The sequence below is a fragment of the Neoarius graeffei genome, chromosome 1, assembly GCF_027579695.1.
Source record: "Neoarius graeffei isolate fNeoGra1 chromosome 1, fNeoGra1.pri, whole genome shotgun sequence".
Classification (NCBI taxonomy): domain Eukaryota; kingdom Metazoa; phylum Chordata; class Actinopteri; order Siluriformes; family Ariidae; genus Neoarius; species Neoarius graeffei.
In genome coordinates, this window is record NC_083569.1 from 21,864,948 (window position 1) to 21,884,877 (window position 19,930).

Sequence of the window (19,930 nt, forward strand, 5' to 3'; positions counted from 1 at the left end):
TTCCTAGCTGCAGTTAGCTTCTGTTTACTATTTGTCTCGCAAAAAATGGACACGCATTTTAAATAATGCAGTGTGTCAATTGTAGAGTGGGCTGTGGGCTGTGCATTCTGGCTACTTTCTCATCTGAGCTAACAAAAACACTGGACAGGCCAAGACCTCAAGAGACAAACCATTAGCACCATGAGTGACCTCACCACACTGTCCTGCACATATACTGGATCAGTTTGGCATGTCCACTGGTATCAACAAAAGCCTGGATCAAGACCAGATTTTCTGATGCTGTTTGATGAAGTCACTGAAAGTGTCACCAAGGCTCAACTGCCTCGTTCACAATTTTCCATAAAACTTGATAAAACGAGTAAGAAAGTGGATCTGTTCATCTCCTCTGCTGCAGCGACAGACTCTGCACTGTACTACTGCGCTCTGGGGCCCACAGTGACAGGAAACCCAACTACACTGTACAAAAAGCACTACACATGACTGGACCAGAACCGTGCTTTTCTCACAAGATGGAGCTCTTTATATGTTCACATGCACATTCTAACTGCCTGTATGTCAATTCGCTTTCGGATGATCAACCATCATTTTTGTCCTGATTATAAACTGTTAATGTTTAATTTGGATTTAGACCTAAATACTAATCCTCACCTCTAACTTCTTAAAAATACTAATGATTAGTTAAAACTTTGCTTTTTTTTAAATAATTTACTTCATTAACAATAATTATGTGCAAAATATATTCGTTGCCACCATATAGCCTTTAAAATTGTTCTTGAAGTTGTAGCACAGTAATGATCCACTGAAAGCCTCGCAGTGTTTCTCACACACAGGTGAGACTTGCATGCTCCAGATATACAGATGATGCCCCAAGGATAATTTCTTTCTGATTTAAAAAAAAAAAAATCACATTTTATTTATTAATTGATTCTGCAGAAATGTCTTCATTCTTTTTTGTTGGTGGATGCAAGAAAAAGAGAGCTGAGAGAGAAGGGGCAGAGCAACAGCAACACTAACTGAGAGAAGAAACTGGTAAAGATTCTCCTTTCCTCTTCATGTTTGGATGTTAATTATCCATTAACATACATGTCAACCTTTGGTCAATCAAACCTGTATAACCAACCTCCAAAATCCGTATTTCCCTTATAAAATCCGTATAAGATGCAAATTAAAATAATTTACCTAAAATTTGAATGATAATTAACAATGATAATGGCACTGGTCTCCTAAGCCAGGAACTATGGGTTCGAGTCCCATCTGGGATGTGTGGTCAGCAGAGTGGCGCAGTGGGAGCGTGCTGGGCCCATAACCCAGAGGCCCATGGATCGAAACCATCCTCTGCTAGCTGGTGGTCTTTTTACTCCAACGTTTTCCAGAAGACAGCTATTGCAGGCTCCAGACCCACAGAAAGTGAGAGGTCAGCAGCGGGAGTGTGCCGGGCCCGGAGGTCGATGGATCGAAACCATCTTCTGTCGAGTCTGCCAAATTTTACTCCAACGTTTTCCGTGACCCAGTGATTGTGGGTTTGAGACCCGTGTGGGGTGTGCAGAGTGGCGCACCGGAAGCGCGCTGGGCCCAGAGCCCAGACACCGACACAGTCCGCTGCTCTTTCTAGCCACTTTTCTTCCCAAAATTCCCAGCAGAGGCAATAAACGTCATCTATCTGTCTTACTAGAAATTTAGTGGCTGGCCTCAAAAATTGTCCATCAGGAGGCTTGATTTTCAGTGCTCTGTCACTAGTTTGCCATTGGTCAGTGCTTTGTATCACGCAGACAGGCACATAGGCATTATGGGAGTGAAAAAAGGCCCACCGCATCTACCAATTGTTGTCACAGTATGTTACCCATGTGTACGACTCACAGATCAGAGCTCTTTGGGTAGCAAAGATCCTGGTCAGTGAATCAGGAAAAATCAGAGTGATTTCATGGTTTTCTAACTTTTTTCCACATGTTCTTCTTAAGCACAAGACATAAAACGTAATTAATCAAGTGCCCTGAATTGTACACATACAGTCATTCATTTTCTGTACCCATGAGCTATCTCAGGGGTAACCCAGACACATTAACACCTCTGGGCTATTCAGAGTTTTCGCTTGACCTTCTCTAGGTCTAGAGACTGGGGCAGGAACCTGGAGCACCCGGTGCCAATCCTCACAGGCACGAAGAGAGCATGCATGCTCCAGGCATAAAGGCTGCCGGTCACCCACTAGGCTCAAGCCCAGACCCTGCTCGGTGTGAGTTGACACTGCTAACCACCGCAACATTATGCGGCCTATGTAAATTCAGTACAAAGCTGTGCTTTCCAGTGTAAAATTGGTTGGCTACGACTGGCAGTGTACATGCTTCCAAAGAAAAGTCTACTTACTTAAGTCGGGGTAAAATGCCTTGTGAGCAATTTGTGACTGGAATGAGGACGTGCTGACATTAAAGTCGGATGTTGCAAGCGTTTGACTTTGGTGCAGACCCAGCAAATTATTTCAAACTGAGCAAACACAAAAGAAGTTTCTGTCACGGAGATGAGAGACGGCTGAGGAACGAGCCTAGCTATTTTTGAGTGGCTGCCCTTTTTCGTCAGGTTGTGGCAGAGCCCCAGTAGCCTAATGGATAAGGCACTGGTCTCCTAAGCCAGGGACTGTGGGTTTGAGTCCCATCGGGTGTATGAGGTCAGCAGAGTGGCGCAGCGGGAGCGTGCTGGGCCCATAACCCAGAGGCCGATGGATCGAAACCATCCTCTGCTAGCTGGTGGTCTTTTTACTCCAATGTTTTCCAGAAGACCGCTATTGCAGGTGAGGAGTGGGCAAGGAGATGTTCTGATTATTTAACAGATTGTCAGCTACACAAGAAATCCTGCCTCAGCCAGCCCCAGGATGTTTGTGCGCCGCCACCAGCCTTCCATCCCCTGCCCCTGGCCCAGTGGTTTGAGGAAGTGTATCCCAAGGATGGTTTCGGCTGTGGACCTCCACTGTGCGTTTGGATGTGTTCCACTTCATGAGGCGGTTCGCTGACGGTCTCACCACAGAACACCATCCACTGTATGGTACGTTCTGTTCTAAATTGTCAAGCACAATTTTTGAGTGGGACAAGCAGGATATCTGTCATCTGAAGGAGGCCAAGCAGGCAGAGCTGAAGAAGAAACATCCTGGCTATGAGCCAACAGATGCTCAGGTGTTGGCAACCATCAGCACAAGTGAGCTAGCGAGGCACTGCCGCAGGAGAACCCGAGGGGTAGAAGAGACCCGTGCACTCATCAAAAGTCTGCTTGACTCCATGTGGCAGCTGGTGGACAGCACTGGACTGCACCTCATCAATCACAAGAGCATGCCTCGAGTGTGGGAGATACAGCAGAAACACCTTGCCTGCATCCAGGATCCACCAGGAGTGCAACTGTACACCAACATTGGGTCAGGGGTGGAGAAAGGGGACAAGACACTTGACACTATTTTTTCCTCTTTTTCTCTTCTTTTCCCCCTTCTTTCCCCCATTTTCTTATTTTTCTTTTTTCTTTTCTTCCCCCTTTCTTACAGTCCATTATGCCCCTCGCCTGGCCGGGAAGGCAGCTATGCCAGCCACTATACCACCAACGCTGCAGACCTACCCTGGGGACACATGCCTAAGTGCCATTGCTTCTGTATTTGAGGCCCAGGCAACAGCTGATCAGCCCAAGAGCTGAGGTTTCTGTAGTGTAGTGGTTATCACATTCGTCTCACCCGTGAAAAGTCCTTGGTTCAAAACCGGGCAGAAACAGCAGTGGGTTGGTTTATTTATTTATTCATTTTTTGAGCGACTGCTGAGCTGTGATCTCTGCTCTGACCGTGCCAACTACAGAAGCAAGTGTTTGCTTTTCACCAGCCAAGGTATGGACACATTTACTGAACAAATCTTACACAGTGACTCTCCAGTTCTCTGTTTGTGGACAAACATACACCTGTCGCTTGTTGCCAACGAAAGGAAAACACACAGGAGCCTGTGTTGTTCACGGCTTCATGGGTCGACCGTGCGCAGGGGCAAACTGATGTCATTCAAACCTGCAAACAACTACTTACAGTACATTGCTCGTGGAAAGTGGAAGGACTGTGGAAGCATGGACATTGCAATTGGTCACAAGGAGGTGGTGTTCTCAAATACCACTTGGTTGCTCGTTTACAGAGTGAGGTCAGGTCAACAGGGCTGCAAACGGCATCAGAACGCTGCAAAGTGGCACTGACTCTGGAATGCTTCATCATGTATCAACGAGTATTTGCCAGCCAACATTCAGACACGTTTGCTTATTAACTCTAAAGCCGTGACTGTGCAGTTCTCCGTTTGTGGAAAACAGGCAAAGTAGCTTGTCACCAACGAAAGAAAAACACGCAGGTGCCCGTGTCCTTCAAACACGCCCAGGTTTGCGCAAACTGATGCTATTCGATTACATGCAATGCGAGCGGAAAGCAGAAGGAGCAGCCCTCAGTCACCTCCCGATCCGTTCCTGCTGTTTCCTCCCAAGTGCCTCACCACACTATCTGCCTTTGGCCCGGAATCGAACCCAAGTCAACTGCTTGGAAGGTAGCTATGCCAGCCACTATACCACCAACGCTGCAGGCCTACCCTGGGGACACATGCCTAAGTGCCATTGCTTCTGTATTTGAGGCCCAACACTGCAAAAAATGCCCTCTAAAAAAATAAGAAAAATATATAGTGTTTCGGGGGAAAATCACTTATTTTAAGCAAAAATAATCTGCCAGTGCAGCAAGATAATGGGACTTGGTAAGATTTCTTAAAACAAGAAAAAAATATGCAAGTAGTAAGCATACCAAAAATCTTAAATTAAGCATAAAAAGCTAGTTTTTATTTTACTTGTTAAGATTTTCTCTCTTATTCTAAGCCATTTCTTCTGATTTTCAGTAATTATTGCTTAGAAACCAATTTCATCTGAGCAAATATTGCTCAAAATTAGAATTTAATAGGCTTAAAAACAAGGCAAATGTGCTTGATTCCAGCTTATTTAAAGGCTCAAAACAAGTTTGTTTTTCTTAGCTAGAATACTTATTTTCTTATCTAGAATAAATTTCCTGTTTAGGTGTGATGAATGTAGGGGAAAAATAGACTGGACAAGAACTTCAGATCTGCATTTTTATTTTTATTATATCAACAAAATGCTGCAAAACACAAGTTGGCATGAGAGGCATAGCAGGCTATGGGGCAGCAAGGAATTAGAAGAGGGCCTTCAATGAACACAAAAATAAAACTTTGTTCTGTTTCACACAATGAATGTCTCAGGCACGCACACCTCACTCACATGCACTAGCTAAGAAAGGCCTACCAGTCAGCTTTGGCACATTTAAAGGCCGTGGTTTGGTCTTTCTCATGAATCTTATCACCCAAGACCTCGGTCTGAAGGATCGAAAGAACAGATGCCACACATTTCGGGTACGTCATATGAAAAGCGTAGTAGTACGCCATGATGTATAGGATGGATTCCCCAAGACCGCTCCTAGGGAATGATGTGACAGGAGCATTTCCAGCACAGAAAAAGCAGTCTCCCTCTCCCACTAGGACAAACGGTGTGGCGAGTGGCCGTCTTCTTAGGTATACGCCTGGGTCCTCTGTGGGCTGAACATTAACACACAGTATTACTTAAATCCAACCTCCTCCAGACACATACTGGATTAACTCAAACCTGCAAATAGAAATAACAAATAGAAAGTTGCAGAAGGTTATGGAATAAATTTTATTTACCGGTAGAACATGAATGAGTGCCTCTGATAGAGATGCCATCTTCTTTGGTGCGGGGTAACCGGAAGGGAACATAGCTGGCAGTGAGATGATTAGATGGCTTGCTCATCTACGGGGGGGGGGGAAGTAATTTGAATTACTCACAATTACTCAACAATAAACAGTGACAAGCCATCATCATGAAATTGTCCATTTCAGAAGGATTCCAAACCCTTACCAGCAGGAAGTCCCAGCGGGGGCTTCAGTGCCTTCTTGTAGACGCCATAAAAGGTGAGTTTGGTTCTGAAGTCTGCCCAACGCTCCCTCAGCTCTTTCACGTAGTGCATGTTGTCCTTCGCAACTATTCGTCGAAGCTCATCAAGAACCTAGGCATTTTACTGCAAAAAAAGTGGGTAAACACAACTCATGTTTTAACATACAGAGCTATAATTGTAATGAACATTAATTTTAAATGAAATTAGCAGGTACACAGATGAGTAAAGCTACACCACATTAACTTAATTTACATTCAAGCATTATCATTCTTACCTTTTAAGATGTTGATGGCCACACTGTCTAATTTTTCCATGACATCCATATTCCTGTTGTGAGCAAAGCAGTTTATTTTCGACAACTCATTTTAGACACTAATTTACCATCTTTTTCAAAACATGCAAGCCATACATTGGGCGGAGAATAGTGCAAAGTCACCCTATCGGATTTTTAACCAGGCAGAATTATTGTTTGGGGAAAGTATCCAGTTAACACTTGACACATACAGCATGTCTGTAAGTCGGAGTATAGCCGCATTACTGTACACCAGAAACGACCAAAGCGACGGAAGTTATTATTTCTCTATGGAGGGCCGGCGAACTCAGCGACCAAAGCGAATTCCCCGGGGGCGAAGCGAAATGGGCGACCAGAGCGAATTTCAGAAGTTAAAAGTCAGTTAATATTATGTAATGAACTATGACACGGTTCAGCGAAAACCAATTGGAATGTCCATATCTTCGAATGTCCCAGGCTGACAAGCCAGAGCCGTTCTGTGATTAGCTAAATCAAACATGTCAATATCACGTCCAGAGCGAATTCATGGTGAAACTTCTTCAACGACCTCAGCTACTTGGTCGCTTTGGTCGTTTCTGGTGTACACGTACAGTTACTCAAAACAATCAATTGTATGTTCAGACCGAAAATGACCAAAGCGTGGTCAAGGACGCTAAAGAAGTTTCGCCATGAACTGGCTTCATTCACTCTCAACGTGATATTGACATGTTTGATTTAGGTAATCACAGAATGGCTCTGGTACATTCGAAGATATTAACATTCCAATTGGATTTCACCAAACCGAGGAAAGAAATGCACCAGATATAACATTACACCGCCCAATGCTGATTGCTAAATCTCCGCTTAGCATGCTGTAAGCACAAAAATTAGTCTAGGAATTTACCATTTAGCTTAAGAACAATTACTTGTAATAAGGCACGAACACAACACTCACTATATATAGGCCTACTATAAAACTGACCAGTGGAGCACCATCTGCAAACCCGAGAGCAGAGTCCGTCTCTGAGCGGAGTGATGTCCGGGGGGGGAACTAGCGGCTTGAAGTCACGTGTCATGCAGATGGGTCCCTAACTCGCTAACATGCAGACCAAAGGCAAAACCTAGAGCTTATACTAAGGGCAGTGGCGATCCTAGAGTGATTTACTCCCCGGGCGAAACCCCCTGCTGGTAGTACTATGGCAGAAAAGTATTTTTGATGACTAGTACAACGTTCCGCTGGCGGGATTGTGCATATTATGGGGCTACGACAAGTTAGGCACACACACACACTGATGACGTCACCTGCGCAACTTTGGTATAGAGGGCTACCGCATGACGTCACCGCGCCGCAAGATTTTGTTAAGCGCCATATTGGAAGACCAAGTACACATCTATGCAAGTACATACATTCATAAAACAAACTACACCTGAAATGTAGCCAGGGCCGGTTCTGCCCTAATCTGGACCCGGGTGCAACATCGCGCACCCCCCCCCCAAAAAAAAAACACACCAGTCTAAATCAGGACAACCATCACATAACTATAACTATAAACATTTTATATCAACTATTTTAACTAAATGGGCGATAATAAATAAGCCTGCAGGCAGCCACGGCGGGCTGCCTCAGAAAACTAACCATTTGTCCTACCTTAAAACTCGTTTTGCATTTTCTGCCTCCTTTTTTGTATTTTCAACCCTCCGTTTATTTTCTTTCCTTTTCTGAAAACCCGATTTGTGTCCAGACATTTTGTTCTGCTACCAACGAACTAACTCGTCAGGTCTCGTCTCTCGAGCCCGCGATGATTCCCGTGGGAAGGGCAACAACTGATACATTTTTACAAACAGCCAATAAACAGCCAATAGGGAGGTTGCAACGTTCAGGCTCTCCTTTGCTCAGAGACACTCAGTAATGCACTTATTCTCTGTCTCCTGGCAGAAAGCTCCTTGGTTTGCTTGTGTCTCAATCACAGCTGGTATTCTGTAGAAAGACTTCTTTTCACCTTTCCCATCAGCTTTGTTAGAACCCTAACACAGCACAAAAGTTTACCATTGTAGGTTTTTGATGAATCAAGTGCCTCGTGGGTTTAAATTCCGCGCGCTGCCGTTATTTCCCCCTAATCACGAGTTTTTGGTCTTCCAATATGGCGCAGGGTTTGTTTACTTCCGGTTTCTGGTGACGTCAGTGAAAAGGGTATATTGGGCTTCCCCATCCAAAATGTTCACACACACACACACACACGCCCGTCTTGTTTTTTTTTTTTTTTTTTCGGGGTTTTTTTGGGGGGGACCTTTTTTTGGGGGGTGGGACTGTTTTTTTTTTTTTCGCCCCCCCGCGATGCCGCCCCGGGCGGCTGCCCCGCCCCTGACTAAGGGATTCACGCTGCTATTCTGCCCGACCGTTGCCAACAAAAGACAGCGTATGCATGTATAAAATGTAATTAGCTGTGTACAATAAATCATGCGAGGTTACCACATAAGGCGAACATGTACCGTATGTGGTCTCCCCGTCAGGAAGTCCAGCAGCCAGTTGCACAGGGAGGTGTTGAGTCCCAGCTGGTCCAGTTTGTGAATGAGCTGCTGAGGAATGATTGTGTTGAATGCTGAGCTAAAGTCTATGAACAGCATTCTGACATACGAGTCTTTTAAGTCTTATTCTTTCTTTTTTAAAATAAAGTAACCATTCCTAACTCTATTATAATACCATATGAGAGTACAAAATTAAAGAACCAAATTCCTATTTTTTATTCTCTACTCTAAAAAAAAAACCTATTTTACAATTTCATTTAAAAAGCGCGTTAAATAAGAAAAAAAAACTTATTTCCTAGACCATAAGACATGCTACAATATCAGATTGGTATATGGAGCCGAAAGAGCAAACTCCTATCCCAACTCCTTACTTAAAAAAAAAAATCTGCTTAATATAACGCTCCCATTCAGAGAACAAATCAAATTGATTAGAATAGATACTACACTTGATCCTGATTGAAATGCGAAGAAATGATAACTTACTGCAGCTAATGGCTTTAAATATACCACTTCCACATATTAATCTCCAGGAAGGTAAACACAGTTAGACTCCGCCCCCAACAGCTGGATCCTTTTGAAGAGAGACATCACCTTTTGGGGTGTGTGAGAGATGCTTTCATGCAAAAAGATCAATAGTTCTAACACTCGTTGACTAAAAATGTTCAGCTCTGCCAGAGCAAAGCCTATAAAAATATACTGAGCTCATTAACATTTCTCTCCACAGAAATCTTTAGTAAAAGGTGAAAGAGTTATGCATCAATGAAGAGAAACCTGAGCTGCACTTAACACTGGATCAGGTTAGTGACACTGGATTGGAGGTGCAGAAAGCTGGTAGAGGGTAAGGTGGCCTGAGCCAATCTCTTACACCTTTACAGCTTTATTAGCCATTGCACACAGGCAGAGAAATGTCTGACCAACGAGCTTTTTTGAAAGAAAGATCGATCGATAGATAGATAGATAGATAGATAGATAGATAGATAGATAGATAAGCAAGCGGGGTAGGGGTGTTGAATTTTGAAAAGGAACAGTTGAGTGTTGTGTGATCTGTCCAATATCACGGATGTAGGCCTATAAATTAAATATGAAAACATCAGCTGGAGTTTGATTATTGACAGGAGCGCTGTTGACCCCAGCAGTAAGTGCTTTCCATACCACATTTTTTATTGATAAATGAGAGCTATTGCGTCATCCTCGTTAGTATAGTGGGCAGTATTTCTGCCTGTCACGCGGAAAACCGGGGTTCGATTCCCCGACGGAGAGACTTTAAAAATTTATTAACTTGCGCAGCAGGGGGACGGAGTGGTTCGCACAGCAAGAAGGTTCTGGGTTTGAGCCCAGTGGCTGGCGGGGGCCTTTCTGTGTGGAGTTTGCGTGTTCTCCCTGTGTCAGCTCTGGTTAACCCCACAGTTCAAAGACATGTAGTTCGGTTAACATGGGGTGGTGTTGGGCTGAAGTGCCCTTGAATGTATGCATATATAAAATGTTTGTGTATATATATGAATGACCACATTTTGTGTCAATTAAATCTTATTAATAGTAACAGATCTAGATAAATCCAGTGACTATAGACCATACTTTAATATGCCTAAAGTCAATGTCGATTATGACTATTATGAATTGCCAATGGTAGACCCTCTGATGATGTTCTTCTAATATTCTATTTCTAAGTCGAGTAAAAGTCAGACAAAAAAAGTTTTCTGTGTTTTTAGCTTTTAGGTAAATATCAGAAAATTGAGTTAGCTGATTTAATGGATGCCCGCTAACATATCTTTTCGCATGGAGCCTTAGCAAACCTCCCTCATGATAGTGAGAACTGGCAGCCTGGATTTTTCCATTGGCTCGCGCGCTCGACCCCCAATCCAATGTTGCTTTGGTTGGTCAAAGTTATGAGGTTGCTGTGGGGTACTAAGACTAGACTAAATAACAAAATTAAACAATTCAGACATCCCTAGTTTCCCGGACGCTCTGGGAGTCTCCCCGGGAGCATGTAGACAGAGACAGGAAAGGCAGGAGAAACTTGATCTAAGTCTTATTTGGAAAGTTGTAAATTAAATTGGAATGACTGGCTATTGCTGATATGTGGTTTGATGTTGTGACATGTAAGTAAGTTTAGCAAACAATTGATTTGATTGATGTAGATTTATGGTGTGAAATGTAAAGAACTATTGTTAATATGTGAATTGATGGTGTGAGATGTAAACAAGTAATGCAAATAATAGTGTAGATTGATGAGATGTAAATACTATTGCTAATATGTGAATTGGTGGTGTATATTGTGAATAGGTTTTACAAATTACAGTGTAGATTGATGGTGAAACGTAGGCGTAATAAGTTACCAATATGTGCATTGATGTGAGATATAAATAACTAGGCCATAAGCTGATAAAATATGTATTAAACTGATGGTGCGATAAATAAAAATGTTTTGAGAGATATTGACCACTGTGAGTGAAGAAGAGCTCCCCCTCCTTACAAAAGCCAATTTAACCACTGTCCGACCCAATGGATTTTTGACCAAAATGCTCTGAACGGATCAAACTTTGGTGCGCGAACCAGAACGGAACCCGTTCCCTGTTGGTGGAAAAGGGCTACGTGTCGGTCGGTGCAAAGTCTTGTCGGGTCCATATCTTGTCTGACCAGTAGAGGGAGCGCACATGAAATCACCACCAGTGTCTTGTGCTGACTTGGAAGAGGAGGGGCCAAAAATTAAGCAAAACCCTGCTCGGACGCTTTGCCTGCCCTCATGGAGCGGCCTACACCCTTGCAGGGTTACATCTCAGCCAGGCAAAGAAGTTCATACTTACCTGGCAGGGGCAATACCATGATCAAGGAGGTGGTTTGCCCAAAGTGAGGCCCAGCTATTGCACTCAGGTTGTGCTGACCTTTGTGAATTCCTCAAATGCAGGAATCTCAACTGCATAATTTATGGTAGTGGGGGACTGCGTTCACGCTCTCCTCTTTTGGCTAATTCTGTGGGAGTCAATGATAGAGCTGTTTGTCTTTCTGAAGTTTTTCTTTGTGTTCAGATGTTTTATATCAAGAGTTACTAGCTGCTTTAAATCTTTGTGGAGCTAGAAGGGTGATGCTCTTAAGGGTAATATGGAAAAAATCTCTCTGGTTCTGTGTATTGCTGTGTTTCTGAGCGTGAGAAAACAGGTTTTGTTCAGGCTTCTTTTATCCTTAGCACCCAGCTAGGGTTTCCATGAGTTTTGAGCAGAAAATGGTTGTTGAGGATGCACCGTTGACGGAGGAAATTTCACCAGGGTCGTGCAGACCTTTGCGAATTCCTCAAATGCGGGAATATCGACTGCATAATTTCTGAAAGTGGGGGAATGCGTTCCTGCTCTCTCCTCTTTCCCATAACCCTGATGGAGTCAAAAATAGAGCTGGTGGCTTTTCTATCTATCTATCTCCTTTCTTCCTTCTTTGCCCTCCCCTGACATTGTGCGCTGGAGTGCAAGTTGCACGATGTGTTTGAAGTCTTATGAAGACAAGTGGGCTCAGGGACCAAAGTGCAACATGTGGAGAAAATGTAGCTGGCTCCGCATGTTGCTGTTATTTTCGCTCTGCTCGCACGGCTTTCCGACCACCAGGGAACGTGTTCTTGAACGGGTTTAGGTCAGGCTTCTGGGAACCTTGGCACGAGCAAGGGTCTCGATCAGGGGCGTCACTAGGAATTAAGCTTTACTGGGGCACTGCACCCCCCCCAACACACACACAAAATGCCCCCCCCGCACAATGCACCTTAACGTTCCTGTCCCCAACCTATGCAAAGTGGATAATTCTCATGCTCTCGTGGATGAAGTTATGCGAGGAATAGGTCAACTCGACGGAAAACACATCCCAGTCCCCAAAAAAATTATTGTTGGCATTTGGGCTTTTAATGCATGCTGATGCTAAACGTGTCACCTCAACTCTTACGATTCACGAACTTAGCTGGTTAGTTATGACTGACTAGCCCCAGATAGCAGAGGGTCGTTGATTCGACGTGGAATCATCGGCATGTTCTTCGACCTATACGCCGTCGAATCACCGTCGATCACCGACGTTGATTCAACACCGCTTTGCTCATACGAGTTTCCGTTGAAACGACGTTGAAAAGTGGCTGGTGGTCGACAGAGAATAGACCCCCTTTCACCCTTTATTCAACTACGTATTTCGGTCGATTTATAGTTGAATTTTCGGCGATGATTCATCCAACTTTACTTCCTGTTTTATGTACAACAGGAAGGCTACAAATTAAGCAAAACAGGCTAAATTAAACTAGCTAACAATAAAGCATCGGGGCTCTTGCCTAGGATGAACACACACATGCATACTTCAACCATGAAAGTGAAACTTAATTTATATCAATGTGCGTAGGCTACGTCCTGTTTAATGTACAACAGGATATAAAAATGCATGCAACAATGCACCTCTCCTAATGTTTGTCGAGCTATCTAATGAGGCATAACTTTTAACATTTATAAGGAACAGAACACACTTGAACAAGTTCTTAGAAACATTTTATGATTTATTTATAATTGTGGCCTATTCCTCCTGCGGCGCAGACACCTGTACATGGAAACAGAAAAACATAACCAAAATTAATTTGATGCAGCATTGATAAAGAAAGTCAGCAGTAGGCTATGGGTTTCTAAATGCCACCCTACCTCATTATTTGGACATGGGGAAAAACTATATTTAAAATCCAAAGAGGGATGGAGGGAGGAAAATTAAAACAAAAGAAAGAAATGAAATATAGAGTAGAGAATATTTATAAAATTAAGGATATTTTTATTCAGTAAACATTTAAAAAAATGTTCTACAACACTCTAGCCTAGTGACTTACCAGTAACAAAATAGACTTGAAGTATTCAGATCCGCTCTGCATAAAGCAGCTAAATCCTCTCTGTCTCCTGGCAGAAAGCTCCTTGGTTTGCTCCCCTTGTGTCTCAATCACAGCTGGTATTCTGTAGAAAGACTTCTTTTCACCTTTCCCATCAGCTTTGTTAGAACCCTAACACAGCACTAAAGTTTACCATTGTAGATTTTGATGAACCAAGTGCCTCGTGGGTTCACATACCGCGCGCTGCCTTTATTTCCCCCAAATCACGAGTTTGTTGGTCTTCCAATGTGGCGCAGGGTTTGTTTACTTCCGGTTTCGGGTGACGTCAGTGAAAGGGGTCTAATGGGGGCATTACCGCCACCCACTGGATTGGGGTGTAAAGCAGTCTGAACAAAACGTGTAAACATAAACATAGGAGAAATGAACCCGTTTTTCTAACTCGTCCTCACTTAGTCTACTTTTCTTTTTTGATTAGTCTGGATTTGATATTGTAAATTTAAATGTGAATCAATGTATATTCATCGGACATGAACAAATGAATAAATCTTGAGTAATCTTGAGGCGTGTGTGTCCGGGGCGCGGTGTCGCGGGGGGGGATCGAACAAACTCCGATCCCCCCTGGCTACAGGCCAGAATTAGTTGCTCATCCTACCAATGTTGAAAACTGGCCGGCAAAAGTGACGATGGTTCAACGTCGTATATTCAACCTTCTCTGATGGTCGACAGATCAACCTTTACCCACGTTGATTCAACGGTGATAAATTGACCCTCTCAGACGGCGGAGAAATCGACGTTTCACGGCGCCGTTTCAACGTTGATTTTCTGACGTACGACGGAAACCGACCATTCTGACCAAAACTCTACGTCGTTTCAACGACCCTCTGCTATCGGGGAGCACATAGCCTACAACCTTAATCTTACCTCTCTCACCCTCCTCCTCATCTGTCACTGTTTCCCTGCCCCGTCTCTGCTTCGTGAGAAGAATTGTCTGATATCCATCTGGAAAAGTAATTTAATATCGTTTAATTCGATGTAGTTTAATGGGTTTGTTAGAATATGGTTTGCTTAGTTTTGTTGCAAAAACTTCGCGCTACCTTAACTCATCCAGAGCCCGTTCTCTGACTCATCCAAAGAGTAGACTAATCTCTCCAGTAGGCTAAATGGACTCATGGCACGCCGCACGCACACTATGTTTACAGTGAGAATCTCCCAGACCAATCAGAAAATTAGTTAGAAAGAAGAGGCGATAGAAGTTTGAAACACACTCTGTCCTACAACTTACAGTAGATAAATGATCCGCCAAAGAAACTAGTTTGTTACAAAAATCTTTCAACATTTTCTTACTGGGGCACGTCTCATCTCATCTCATTATCTCTAGCCGCTTTATCCCTCTACAGGGTCGCAGGCAAGCTGGAGCCTATCCCAGCTGACTATGGGCGAAAGGCGGGGCACACCCTGGACAAGTCACCAGGTCATCACAGGGCTGACACATAGACACAGACAACCATTCACACCTACGGTCAATTTAGAGTCACCATTTAACCTAACCTGCATGTCTTTGGACTGTGGGGGAAACCGGAGCACCCCCACGCAGACACGGGGAGAACATGCAAGCTCCGCACAGAAAGGCCCTCGCCGGCCCCGGGGCTCGAACCCAGGACCTTCTTGCTGTGAGGCGACAGCGCTAACCACTACACCACCGTGACTGGGGCACGTGCCCCAGTAAAAAAAAAAAAAAAAAAAAAAAAAAAAAAGGCCTAGTGACACCCCTGGTCTCCATGAGTTTTCAACAGAAATTTGTCATCAAGAATGCGTCATCGACAGAAGGCATTGCACAGTGCACAACAGAAGTAAACAGTAGTCCGGAGATGGTGGATCGCATTGCTTGTCCGCAAGCTTTGTTCTGTTATTTCTTCCCTGGTGGTCAGAAAGCCGTGCGAGCAGAACGAAAACACCAGCAACATGCGGAACCAGGTACATTTTCTCCACACACTGTGCTTTGGTGCCTGAGCCTCCTTGTCTTCATAAGACTTGCAGACATAGCAGATATTTGCTTACTTCCAAAATACGAGCACAGACCAACTAGTAATCATAAGAAGATGTAGAAACTTATCCTAAACTAAAAACACGCCCTCTGATGTCATCACGGTTCGCACCAGGAAAAAAACAAAAAACAAAACTTCTATCCAGAAGGGGACCGACTTTTCAGGTTCTGAACCCAGAGATTAAATTAGGCCGGAGCCCTCCGGAGCTCAGTTCCGCCTCCTCGCCTCGGCAGTACAGCCAGCAGGAGCTGAGCTCCCTCTGCTTCAGTGTTTATTATAATATAATACTTTTATTCATTTTCATCTATTCTAAAAACACCATCAATATGAGAGTTCATCAATAATGATTTAGACAACAAAAAATAAGCTAAAGTGAATTACACCCATCAATTAAAAAAAAAAACATTTTCATTGGAATTATCATTGAATGCGCATGCGCTGCGAGAATGCGTGACGTCACACAGCATCATCATACGTTTAATGTTAACGTTAATGGACTTCAGCTCGAGAAATTGGCGACACTGTTTTCTATCAGTCCGTCATACTTTATATTTTATGAGGATTTGTGTCGTATGAAGTTGTAACTATGTGCTAAACACGATGCCTTAGCAAAGTAGACAGAGGTAAGTCGTGGTTCTTTTGTTTATTTTGTCTTTAGTTGAGAAACTTTCTCAGGCAAAATATACTAGTGCAGCAGATGACATAAGTAGCGTTAGCTAACACTGACAGACAGGATGCTAGTCGAAAAATTCATGCATCCATTTGCTGAAGTTCAGATCTTTTTGTTTGTAGTTCTGTCATATTGTATCTTCATTTACTAAGTTGTAGCTGTTTTCTGTGTTTTTAGCTTTTAGGTAAATATCAGAAAATTGAGTTAGCTAATTTAATGGATACCTTCAATGGTCGACCTGAACTGCTGGCGACATGGATTTCTCTTGGCTGCATCGTTCTGAAAGTGCTTGTTTCATGAAAGGTACATCAGAAAATACTGTACCTGGTTTTCTGTGTGTGATGTGCTCAATTACACTGTAAAGTTTGCGAATAAAGAAAAAATTGGTTCAAAAAATGCTTTTTTGCATCTGAATCCTGTTCCAAAAATCACTAAAAGCTTGCCCGCCATTATTAGATCGCAGCGATTTACAGCTTGGCGGCACTGCACGCTTGATGTTATTTGCACCAGTACCTTCTTTTGTTTCCACACGGACTCTATAATATTCTCCTCAGTGACATGAATTCTTGATACCGATTCTTTTGAAAAAGACACGAAAGCGCTTCAAATTCGTCCTCAATCTTTGTTTTTTTGTTTGAGGATGATTTGGAGACGATAGCCGAGCAAGCAGACTCAAAAGAGAACCCATCCTCATCAGGGTCACACCAGATAGTGAGATTATAAAGAAGTTCCCTTCTATAACTTTGTGCCACATTGTCAAAATTTGCAACAGACCCCTTGCACTGATCTCACACTTACATTAGCAACCGTTACTGCCATTATCCTGGGGGACAAGCGAACTTTGTTTACATACTGAAGGCAAGCAATATTGAAGATGTCAGATGTCTGCAGTTCGAAGAAAGCTACCGCTAGAAAAGCTTTACTACCAGATTGCTTGGATAATCTAAGTCAGAGAGAAGCAAAGGATAGATACAGACAGAAGTTAGCTTATTTATGATGTGTGCAAAATTGCTCGAAATGATTGGAGTGATGATGTCCATTTTTGGCCTAGGTTTACCTACATGGATATTGGAATGTACCTTCTCACTGCATTTTCTCTGTTTTAATAATTTAAAAAAAAAAACATTGTGGGGCGGCACGGTGGTGTAGTGGTTAGCGCTGTCGCCTCACAGCAAGAAGGTCCTGGGTTCGAGCCCCGGGGCCGGCGAGGGCCTTTCTGTGTGGAGTTTGCATGTTCTCCCCGTGTCTGCGTGGGTTTCCCCCGGGTGCTCCGGTTTCCCCCACAGTCCAAAGACATGCAGGTTAGGTTAACTGGTGACTCTAAATTGACCATAGGTGTGAATGGTTGTCTGTGTCTATGTGTCAGCCCTGTGATGACCTGGCGACTTGTCCAGGGTGTACCCCGCCTTTCGCCCGTAGTCAGCTGGGATAGGCTCCAGCTTGCCTGCGACCCTGTAGAAGGATAAAGCGGCTAGAGATGATGAGAAAAAACATCGTTTACTGAAAGAGAAGGGCAGGGAGGATTGAGAATCCATTAGCTGTGGTTTGTTTACACCCGATACTAAAACTGGTAGCGTCCAGCAAAAGTAAGACTCAGAGACAGTTGCACTAACTCTTTATAGGCTCCAGTGAGAATTGAACTCATGACCCCCGGTTTACTAAACCAGTGCTCTCACCACTGAGCTATGGAGCCTTAACTCTTTCACAGTTGCTGAAGATTGGAGCAACAGCAGAACCTTGAAGACCCTGCGCTGATCCCCAAAACAGCCCCCAGAAACTGCTGTAAAGTCACTCACAGCTTTAGTTCCTAGCTGCAGTTAGCTTCTGTTTACTATTTGCCTCGCAAAAAATGGACACTCATTTTAAATAATGCAGTGCGTCAGTCGTAGAGTGGGCTGTGGACTGTACATTCTGGCTACTTTCTCATCTGAGTTAACAAAAACACTGGACAGGCCAAGACCTCAAGAGACAAACCATAAGCACCATGAGTGACCTCACTGATCTCCAGGCTCTTCATGTGGGGCCATCCTCAGTAGCAGCCAGTGGTTTTCAGGTGATGAGAACTGCAACCCAAAAAAAATCAACCAGTATTTTTGGTTCTTTTTTGATCGGCTGCCCAAATGAATTTTGGCGCAGGATATAGAAATGGGTTCTGTCCGGCCGGCTGTCCGGCCGGTCACATTTTCATTTCCGGGCCATATCTTTAAAACTACTGAAGATATCTTCATGAAACTTTGTATACATATCAAGCAACATGTGAACTGCTGCCTTTTGCTATTTTGGATTTTTGAAAAAAGTATTTTTCAAAATTTTACATAAATATATTTTGACTTAGTTTCTCAGAGCAATGTTCGTTTCCGGAGCATATATCCAAAACTATTCATGATCCAGATTTGAAACTTGGTATGCATGTTAACAAGGTGATGTTACGGGTTCCTAATTTTTTGACATATCAACGTTTAGGGTGGCACAGTGTTGTAGTGGTTATCACTGTCTCCTCACAGCAAGAAGGTCCTGGGTTTGAGCCCAGCGGCTGACAGGGGCCTTTCTGTGTGGAGTTTGCATGATCTCCCTGTGTCTGTGTGGGCTTCCTCCGGGTGCTCTAGTTTCCCCCACAGTTCAAAGATGTGGTTAGGTATATAGGAGCCATGGGCTGAGGTGCCCCTCAGCAAGGCACCTTACCCCCAACTGCTCCCTGGGCGCTGTAGCATAGCTGCCACTGCTGTGGGTGTGTGTGTGTGCTCATTGCTCACTTGTGTGTGTTCACTGCTTCAGATGGGTTAAATGCAGAGGAGAAATTTCACTGTGTGATTCAGTCGGTGCTTGAGTGTATGTGAAACAAATAAAGGCTTCTTCTTCTTAAATCTACTTGGCTAGATAACGCATGTTCAGTACTGACACAGATACTAGTAAACAATCCTGTTGCCATAGCAGTGTGATTCTTGCCATCTAAAAAGATCTCTTTTCTCCATGAATAAAAACAAAAGCATGTCACATAAAATTATCAATGATCCGGTTTATTTTACACCCAAATGCTTGACACGTGGTATCTTTAGGGTTGTTAACAACAATTTAGAAGCAATGTGTCCAAGAGCTCCACTAGCCTCAGTAAATCATGTTTGGAGCACTGATCTCTACATAAAAATCTGGAAAGCTCAGAGGCTCATCAGAGTGAAACCATCTGACCGCCATCTTACCACTCACATCGTTGAGCAGAATGGTCATTTAGGCTACTGGAAGCTACACAAAACTGGTCAAGTTATTGATGTAGTTGGTGAGAAAAATTGCAAGAAAAATGCCTGCATGTGCAGCAGTGAACTGTACAAACTGTCAAGTCAAAGGTTGTGGACAGACATTTCACCTGTGAGTATTGATAGTGTGTGATCATTTTTATGTGTGTGTGCAGTGCCATTTGCGTGGACCCACCTACAGCATTTTATGATGGTTTGCAAGAGCAAAATAACAGAAAATCTGTCTTATCGTTTTGTCTGTTTTTGTTGAAAATCTGACAGTGATATCTGGGATGAACACTGTAACTGTGTCAGATTTTTGATGGAAATGTCCCAGACTAGATCAAAGCCAAAGTCTAGACATGTTTGATATTGAATGTGAGAACTCAAGCTCAACG

General features: G+C 43.5%; 5 non-coding genes across 5 annotated transcripts; 2 read left to right on the plus strand and 3 right to left on the minus strand.

The window, feature by feature from the left end:
• The first annotated feature begins 2,662 nt into the window (after positions 1–2,662).
• Positions 2,663–2,734, plus strand: trnam-cau (transfer RNA methionine (anticodon CAU)). The gene has a single exon. It is a non-coding gene; the product is annotated as a tRNA-Met (tRNA).
• A 6,315-nt stretch (positions 2,735–9,049) lies between these two features.
• Positions 9,050–9,232, minus strand: LOC132898421 (U2 spliceosomal RNA). The gene has a single exon (XR_009656511.1). It is a non-coding gene; the product is annotated as a U2 spliceosomal RNA (small nuclear RNA).
• Positions 9,233–9,423: 191 nt separating this feature from the next.
• LOC132896082 (U5 spliceosomal RNA) lies at positions 9,424–9,538 on the minus strand. The gene has a single exon (XR_009655927.1). It is a non-coding gene; the product is annotated as a U5 spliceosomal RNA (small nuclear RNA).
• A 2,017-nt stretch (positions 9,539–11,555) lies between these two features.
• Positions 11,556–11,719, plus strand: LOC132896312 (U1 spliceosomal RNA). Its single transcript, XR_009655997.1, has one exon. It is a non-coding gene; the product is annotated as a U1 spliceosomal RNA (small nuclear RNA).
• Positions 11,720–17,922: 6,203 nt separating this feature from the next.
• On the minus strand, positions 17,923–17,995 carry trnat-agu (transfer RNA threonine (anticodon AGU)). Its single transcript has one exon. It is a non-coding gene; the product is annotated as a tRNA-Thr (tRNA).
• Between the last annotated feature and the right edge of the window lie 1,935 nt (positions 17,996–19,930).